Source organism: Lutra lutra, chromosome 5, assembly GCF_902655055.1.
Source record: "Lutra lutra chromosome 5, mLutLut1.2, whole genome shotgun sequence".
NCBI classification, from domain to species: domain Eukaryota; kingdom Metazoa; phylum Chordata; class Mammalia; order Carnivora; family Mustelidae; genus Lutra; species Lutra lutra.
The window spans coordinates 114,923,870-114,933,640 of NC_062282.1; positions in this window are offsets into that span (position 1 = coordinate 114,923,870).

The following is a 9,771-nucleotide window of genomic DNA, read 5'->3' on the forward strand; positions in this document are numbered from 1 at the left end:
GCTGGGGGTAGAGCCCTCACAGGGACAGTGTGGTCTCAGGACATGTGGGGTCACAGAAAGACTGGGGATGTCTGAGTGTGGCAGGGCTCACAGGTATTGGAGCAGGGAAGCCAGCTACAGAGATGGAGCTGAGGAATGTATTCTCAACTTGGGATTACCTTAAACCATGATCCAGGGCACAGTTGGACCACTGCTCTTAAGAGCAGGGACCCCACAAGTGGCAGATCCAGAGTGACACCCTCCTTCTTCCTCTGGGAGGAGTGGCATGGGGATGTGCTGCAGGAATCTCCTGGGTTTGGAGGCTCCAAACAGGGCCGTGCGCCAGAGATAGCAACACTTGGTCACAGGCCGGGTGAACTCGGAGTGCAGCTGGAGATCAGAGGCGGGAGGGATTGACTGCTTTTCTCTGAGAATGCACTAAGAAGTGGGGCCCTGAACTCTCAGCTCCTATGGGTCTGGAAATTGTGAGGCTGCCATTTTCATTCCCGTCCTCCAAAGCAGTATGGAAAATGCTCAGGGAACAAAACTTCCAGGAGCAAAACTGAGCAGATTACTTAGCCTGGCCCCTGGTAAGGGTGGTGCAATTCCATCCCGAACAAAGACATTTGAGAATCACTGCTACAGGCCCCACCCCCAGAAGATCAGCAAGAACATCCAAACAAGACCAAGTTCACTGATCAACGAGAACTGCGGAACTCTAGAGCTAGGGGAAAGCAACACATAGCACTCACAGCTTTTCCCTGCCATGATCCTTTAGTCTCTCAAAGTTAAATTTTTAAATTTTTTTCTTATTCTATTTTTAAAATTTTTTTTCTTTCCTGTTTTAATGTTTCTTAACTATTTTATCTTATCAATACCTTTTTAAAAATCTTTTAAAATTTTCATTGTTATGATCATATTTTATCCCTTTGTGGTACTTAACCTAATTTTTAGTATACATATAGGTTTTTCTTTAAAATTTTGGGATACAATTTCTTCTAATAGATCAAAATATACCCTAAATCTAGCACCTGGCTTTATTCTAATCTCCAGCCTGATCACATTCTTTACTCTTTTTTTTTCTTTTTTCACCCAACTTCTTAGCAATTCTTTTTAAGAATATTTTTACCTTTTCTTTTTAAAGATTTTATTTATTTATTTGACAGACAGAGACCACAAGTAGGCAGAGTGGCAGGCAGAGAGAGAGAGAGAGGAGGAAGCAGGTTCCCTGCCGAGCAGAGAGCCCGATGCGGGACTCAATCCCAGGACCCTGAGATCATGACCTGAGCCAAAGGCAGAGACTTTAACCCACTGAGCCACCCAGGCGCCCCCAAATTTTTTTTACTTTTCATCTTTATAGTAATATTCCATCCTTTCATCATATTTACCCTTATTTATATATAAGTTTCTCTTTCTTTAAAATTTTAGGAGGCAGTTTCTTCTCAGAGACCGGAATACACCCAAAATCAAGTGTGTGGCTCTGTTCTATTCACCAGTCTAATATACACACACACATATATATTTTTCTTTATTTATTTTCTAAATGTTTCCCCCTTTCTTCTCCCCCTCCCCTGGTTTTGGGTCTCTTCTGATTTGGTTAGTGTATATTTTCCTGGGGTTTTTGCCACCCCTTTAGTATTCTGTTTTCTCACTCATTTAGTCTTATCTGGATGAAATAACAATGCAGGAAAAACTCACCAAAAAACAAAACAAAACAAAACAAAAAAAACCCAAGCAGTACCGATGGCATTAGTAATATGTCAGAACTAGAGCTTAGAATGACCATTATCAAGGTACTAGCTGGGCTCAAAAAAAGTATGGAAGATATTAGAGAATCCCTTTTTGGAGAAATAAAAGAACTAAAATCTAACCAAGTTGAAATAAAAAAAAGCTATTAATGAGGTATAATAAAAAATGGAGGCTCTGACTGCTAGGATAAATGAGGTAGAAGAGAGAATTAGTGATATAGAAGACCTAATGATGGAGATTAAAGCTGAGCAAAAGAGAAACAAACAACTATTGGACCTTGAGGGGAGAATATGAGAGATAAGTGATATCATAAGACAAAACAATATTAGAATAATTGGGGTCCCAGAAGAAGAAAAAAGAGCTAAAGAGGGACAGCAGGTATACTGGAGCAAATTGTAGCAGAGAACGTTCCTAGTTTGTGGAAGGAAACAAGCATCAAAAACCAGGAGGCACTGAGACCCCCCCTCAAAATCAATAAAAATAGGTCCACACCCTGTCATCTAATAGTAAAGCTTACAAGTCTCAGAGACAAAGAGAAATCCTGAAAGCAGTTCGGGACCACAGGTCTGTAACCTACAACAGTAGAAATATTAGATTGGCAGCAGACCTATTCACAGAGACCTGGCAGGCCAGAAAGGAGTGGCATGAAATATTTAGAGCACTAAATGAGAAAAATATGCAGCCAAGAATACTATATCCAGCTAGGCTATCACTGAATAGAAGGAGAGAGAAAAAGCTTCCAGGACAAACAAAACTAAAAGAATTTGCAAACACCAAACCAGGGCTACAGGAAATATTGAAATGGTCCTCTAAGTAAAGAGAGGTCCTAAAACTAGTAGACCACAAAGGAACACAGACAATATACAGTAATAGTCACCTTACAAGTATACAATGGCACTAAATTTATATCTTTCAATAGTTACCATGAATGTAAATGGGCTAAATGTCCCCCCAAAAAAGACACAGGGTGGGATGCCTGGATGGCTCAGGGGGTTAAGCCTCTGCTTTTGGCTCAAGTCATGATCTCAGGGTCCTGGGATTGAGTCCCGCTTCAGGCTCTCTGCTCAGCAGGGAGCCTGCTTCCTCCTCTCTCTCTCTGCCTGCCTCTCTGCCTACTTGTGATCTCTCCAAATAAATAAAATATTTTTTAAAAAAAGACACAGGGTATCAGGATGAATATAAAAATAAAAATATGCTGCCTGCAAGAAACTCATTTTAGACTCAAAGACACCTAGAGACTAAAAGTGAGGGGGTGGAACACCATTTATTATGCTAATGGACATCAAAAGAAAGCTGAGGTGGCAATCCTTATACCAAATAAATTAGATTTTAAGCCAAAGACTATATTAAAGAGATGTGGAAGGACACTACGTCATACGTAAAGCATCTGTACAACAAGAAAATCTAACAATTTTAAATATCTATGCCCCTAACATGGAGAAGCCAACTATATAAACCAAAGAAACACATCAACAATAATATAATAATGGTAGGGGATTTTAACACCCCCCTCACTGAAATGGATATATCATCTAAGCAAAAGATCAACAAGGAAATAAAGGCCTTAAATGACACACTGGACCAGATGGACAACACAGTTATATTCAGAACATTCCATCCCAAAGCAACAGAATACACATCGTTCTCTAGTGCACATGGAACATTCTCCAGAATGGATCAAATCCTGGGTCACAAATCAGGTCTCAACTGGTACCAAAAGACTGGGACCATTCCCTGCATATTTTCAGACCACAATACTCTGAAACTAGAACCCAATCACATGAGGAAAGTTTGAAAGAACTCAAATACATGGAGGCTAAAAAGCATCCTACTGAAGAATGAATGGGTCAACCAGAAAATTAAAAAAGAGTTGTAAAAATTCATGGAAACAAATGAAAATGAAAACACAACTGTCCAAAATCTTTGGGACACCACAAAGTGGTCCTGAGAGGAAATACATAGTAATACGAGCCTTTCTCAAGAAACAAGAAAGGTCTCAAGTACACAAGCTCTCCCTACACCTAAAGGAGCTGAGGAAGAAGAGCAAAGAAAGCCTAAACCCAGCAGGAGAAGAGAAATCATAAAGATCAGAGCAGAAATCAATGAAATAGAAACCAAAAGAACAGTAGAAAAAATCAAGGAAATTAAGAGTTAGTTCTTTGAAAGAATTAATAAGATTGATAAACCCCTGGTCAGACTTTTCAAAAAGAAAAGAGAAAGGATCCAAATTATTAAAATCATGAATGAAAGAGGAGAGATCAGAACCAACACCAAAGAAATACAAACAATTATAAGAATATATTATAAGCAACTCTATGCTAGCAAATTTGACAATCTGGAAGAAATGGATCCATTCCTAGAGAATCCATAAACTCTAAACTACCAAACTGAACCAGGAAGAAATAGAAAACCTGAACAGATCCATAACGGTAAGGAGAGTCAAGCAGTCATCAAAATTCTCCCAACAAATAAGAGCCCAGAGTCAGACGGCTTCCCAGGGGAATTCTACCAAACATTTAAAGAAGAATTAATACCTATTCTCCTGAAACTGTTCCAAAAAATAGAAATGGAAGAGAAACTTCCAAACTCATTTTATGAGGCCAGCATCACCTTGATCCCAAAACCAGACAAAGACCCCATCAAAAAGAAGAATTATAGACCAATATCCCTGATGAACACAGATGAAAAAAACCTCACCAAAATACTAACCAATAGGATCCAACTGTACATTAAGAGGATTATTCACCACAACCAAGTGGGATTTATTCCTGGGGTACAAGTTTGGTTCAACATCTACAAATCAATCACTGTGATACAATACATTAATAAAAGAAAGAAGAATGATATGATACTCTCAGTAGATGCTGAAAAAGCATTTGACAAAGTACAGCATCCTTTCTTGATCAAAACTCTTCACAGTGTAGGGGTAGAGGGTACATACCTCAATATCATCAAAGCCATCTATGAAAAACCCACAGTGAATATCATTCTCAATGGGGAAAAACTAAGAGCTTTTCTCCTAAGGTTAAACGGAACATGGCAGGGCAGTCCACTATCACCACTGCTATTCAACACAGTACTAGAAGTCCTAGCCTCAGCAATCAGACAACAAAAAGAAATAAAAGATATCTGTATTGGCAAAGAAGAAGTCAAACTCTCACTCTTTGCAGATGATAGGATACTTTATGTGGAAAACCCAAAAGACTCCACTCCAAAACTGCTAGAACTTGTACAGGAATTCAGTAAAGTGTCAGGACATAAGATCAATGCACAGAAATCAGCTGCAAGACAGAAGAAAGGGAAATTAAGGAGTTGATCCCATTTACAATTGCACGCAAAACCATAAGATACCTAGGAATAAACCTTACCAAAGAGGCAAAGAATTTGTACTCAGAAGACTACAAAGTACTCATGAAAGAAATTGAGGAAGACGCAAAGAAATGGGAAAACCTTCCATGCTCATGGATTGGAAGAACAAATATTGTGAAAATGTCTATGCAACTTAAAGCAATCTACACATTTAATGCAATCCCTACCAAAATACCTCAACTTTTTTCAAAGAAATGGAACAAATGATCCTAAAATTTGAATGGAACCAGAAAAGACCTCGAATAGCCAGAGGAATGTTGAAAAAGAAAGCCAGAGTTGGTGGCATCACAATTCCAGACTTCAAGCTCTATTGCAAACTGTCATCATCAAGACAGCATGGTACTGGCACAAAAACAGACACATAGATCAATGGAACAGAATAAAGAGCTCAGAAATGGACCCTCAACTTTATGGTCAACTACTCTTCGACAAAGCAGGAAAGAATGTCCAATGCAAAAAAGACAGTCTCTTCAACAAATGGTGTTGGGAAACTTGGACAGCCACATGCAGAAGAATGAAACTGGACCATCTCCTTACACCACGCACAAAAATAGACTCAAAGTGGATGAAAGATCTCAATGTGAGACAGGAATCCATCAAAATCCTTGAGGAGAAGACAGGCAACAATCTCTTCAGCCTCAGCCACAGCAATGTCTCCCTAGAGACATCACCAAAGACAAGGGAAGCAAGGGCAAAAATGAACTATTGGAACTTCATCAAGATCAAAAGCTTTTGCACAGCAAGGGAAACAGTCAACAAAACCAAAAGACAACTGACAGAATGGCAGAAGGTATTTGCAAATGACATATCAGATAAAGGGCTAGTATCCAAAATCTACAAAGAACTTATCCAACTCAACACCCAAAGAACAAATAATCTAATCAAGAAATGGGCAGAAGACATGAACAGACATTTCTGCAAAGAGACATCCAGATGGCCAACAGACACATGAAAAAGTGCTCAATATCAGTCAGCATCAGGGAAATACAAACCAAAACCACAGTGAGATACCACCTCACACCAGTCAGAATGGCTAAAAGTAACAAGTCTGGAAATGACAGATGTTGGCAAGGACATGGAGAAAGGGGAATCCTCCTCCACTGTTAGTAGGAATGCAAGGTGGTACAGCCACTTTGGAAAACAGTACGGAGGTTCCTCAAAAAGTTGAAAACAGAGCTACCCTATGACCCAGCACTTGCACTACCGGGTATTTACCCTAAAGATATAAATGTAGTGATCTGAATGTTTATTGCAGCAATGTCCACAATAGCCAAACTGTGGAAAGAACCTAGATGTCCTTCAACAGATGAATGGATAGAGAAGTGGTGTGTGTGTGTATATGTATGTATATATGTATGTATGTATATATATATATATATATATACATATATATATATATATACATTCCTTTTGATGGCTGCATAGTATTCCATTTTAGATATCTATCTATCTATCTATCTATCTAAAATAGAATACTATGCAGCCATCAAAAGAAAAAAATCTTGCCATTTTCAACGACATGGATGGAACTAGAGGGTATTATGCTGAATGAAATAAGTCGATCAGAGAAAGACAATTATCATATGATCTCTCTGAAATGAGGAATTTGAGAGACAGAGTGAGAGACCATGGTGAGTAGGGAAGGAAAAAATGAAACAAGATGGGATTGGGAGAGAGACAAAGCATAAGAGAGTCTTAATCTCATGAAACAAACTGAGGGTTGCTAGGGGGTGGATACATAGGGAGAGGGTAGGTGGGTTATGGACATTGGGGGGTGTATGTTGTACGATGAGTGCTTTGAAATGTGTAAGCCTGATGATTTACAGACCTGTACTCCTGGAACAAACAATACATTATATGTTAATTTTTAAAAAAGCAAATAAACTCAGATTTGAATCTCATTTCTCACTATATTGTCACATAATTCATCTCATTTTCTAAAATGCTTTAAATTGCAAATTACCCCAGGGTCATTATGGTTACACTTGCAACATCTTTTCTATCCTAAAAGGTAGGAAATCCTCCAGTTTATATTAAATTATTATTTTATCTTGTCCCATACTCAGAGCCTGGTGAAGACTTTATTGCCTTCCTTTTTCCTTTATTGTTCACTGACAATCTAAACAAATTAAAATATACATGATAATGTTTCTGGTTCCCCATAAAAGTGGGTCAGTAGTTCATTTATTCTATGCTTAATAACTGTTATCACCACACTCCTTGATCTATTTGAAATATCCTCTAAGAATAGGAATGAGAGAACTTTTAAGACACTATTTCAAATGTTAAAGCCAAATTTCTAGTATTTAGGAGAAAAATGTTTTCACATCCATTATAAATCTTTGGTCTCTTTGGACATAATACAATTATGGAAGAAACCTGTATGTTTCTCTTTTTCTTGAAAAGATCAGGAATTTTCAGCCCCAATACAAATTAACAAGGCCTTCCAAAAAGAATAAGGCTATTTTTTATATTGTCAGCTACCCCTAGTTTCTTAATCTATTCATGTATTCAACAAAACTTTACTAAATCCCTACTGCGTGTTCAGCATAAAGAATACACTGGTAAACAAAACTGATCAGTTGTTATTTCCATTTTTATGAAATGTGAAGGTCTTTCATGAAATCTGTGATCTTCACTCAATTCCTCTAAATTTCTACATATATTGTAGTGATAAAAAAGCTAAAGCAATCTTACAAAAGTTTTTAAATAGAAATGTTAATAAGGCCAATTTACTGATCCATAACAATTTTGCCATTTTAGCTTCATAAATTTATGTAAATTGTGTGATTCAATCACAAAACTAAGATTTTCATGGCATTTTTCCCCCCTCTGGGGTAGAGTTTCAAGTTCCACATAATAGTAATAATAATAAATCTAGTAGCATTAATAGGAGGAATGAGCTGTTGGATGTTTTATATAGTACAATTTCTACCTTTAAGTTACCACTTAGAATATCTTTAGAAACTGAGGTAAATATGATTACATTGCTTATTGTTAGGTGTCTTTAAATGTATAGGTTTTTCTTTTTTTTTTTTTTCCAAGAGTTTTTAAACATCTACTTCAAAGTTAACCATATTCCAGTCGAAACTCTTTTTTTTTTTTTTTAAAGATTTTTTTATTTATTTATTTGACAGAGAGAAATCCCAAGTAGGCAGAGAGGCAGGCAGAGAGAGAGGAGGAAGCAGGCTCCCTGCTGAGCAGAGAGCCTGATGTGGGGCTCGAACCCAGGACCTGGGATCATGACCTGAGCCGAAGGCAGCGGCTTAACCCACTGAGCCACCCAGGCGCCCCCAGTCCAAACTCTTTTGTCACTTGCTTTCAAATACTACCCTCTTAACACACTTCTATCTCTCATTCCTACAAAACGACTATCATTCTGGTTATCATTAATCTGAGGGTCAACTTTCTTTGATAAAGATCTTACAAAAATACATTTGGCAAAGGCACCAAGAATATACAATGAGGAAAGGATAGTATCTTCAACAAATAGTGTTGGAAAAACTGGACAGCTACATGCAAAAGAATGGAATTTGATCACTATCTTAGACCATATACAAAAATCAACTCAAAATGGACTAAAGATGTGAACATAAGAACAGAAACCCTAAAACTCTTGGAAGAAAACATAGGTGGTAAGCTCCTTGACACTGGTCTTGGCAATGATTTTTTGGGACTTAACAATAAAAACGAAGGTAACAAAAGGAAAAATAAAGAGCTGGGACTATATCAAACTAAAAAACTTCTGTATGGGCAAAGGACCATCAACAAAATGAAAAGGCAACCCACTGAATGGGAGAAAATATTTGCAAATCATATATCTGATAAGTGATTAATATCTAAAATATATGAAGAATTCATACAACTCAATAGAAAAAAACCCCATGAAATCCAATTAAAAAATGGGCAGATGATCTGAATAGACATTTCCAAAGGATATACCAATGACCAACAGGTACATGAAAAGGTGCTTAGCATCACTTACCATCAGGGAGATGATGAGGTATCACTTCACACCTGTTAGAATGACTATTATTAAAAAGACCAGAAATAAAAAAAAAACTGGCATGGATGTGAAGAAAAGGGAACCCTTAAGCACTGTTGGTGAGGATGTAAATTGGTATAGTCTGTGGAAAATAGTAAAGAGGATCCTCAAAATTTTAAATAGGACTACGATTTGATAGAGCAGTTTCACTTCTAGGTATTTATCTGAAGAAAGTGAAATCACTAACTGAAAAAGATACCTATACCCCATGTTCATTGCAGCATTATTTACAATAGCTAAAACAACATAAGTGTCCATCAACAGATGAATGGATAGTCATATAAATAGATTTATTTATATTAGCATATGTGCATATATTATGTATATATAATAAATATTTATATATATATATAATTTAGCCATAAAAAGGAAGGAATACCTGCCATTTGCAACAATGTGAATGGACCTTAAAGACATTATGCCATGGGAAATTTAGATAGACAAATACAATATGATCTCACTTATATGTGGAATCAAAAATGAAAACACCACCAAACAAACTCATATACAGAGAACAGAATGATCATTGCCAGAGGCAGGAGGTTAAGGAGTGGGTACAGTGGGTGAACGTGGTCAACTTCCATTTATAAGATAAGTAAATCCAGGGACATAATATACAGCATGGTGAC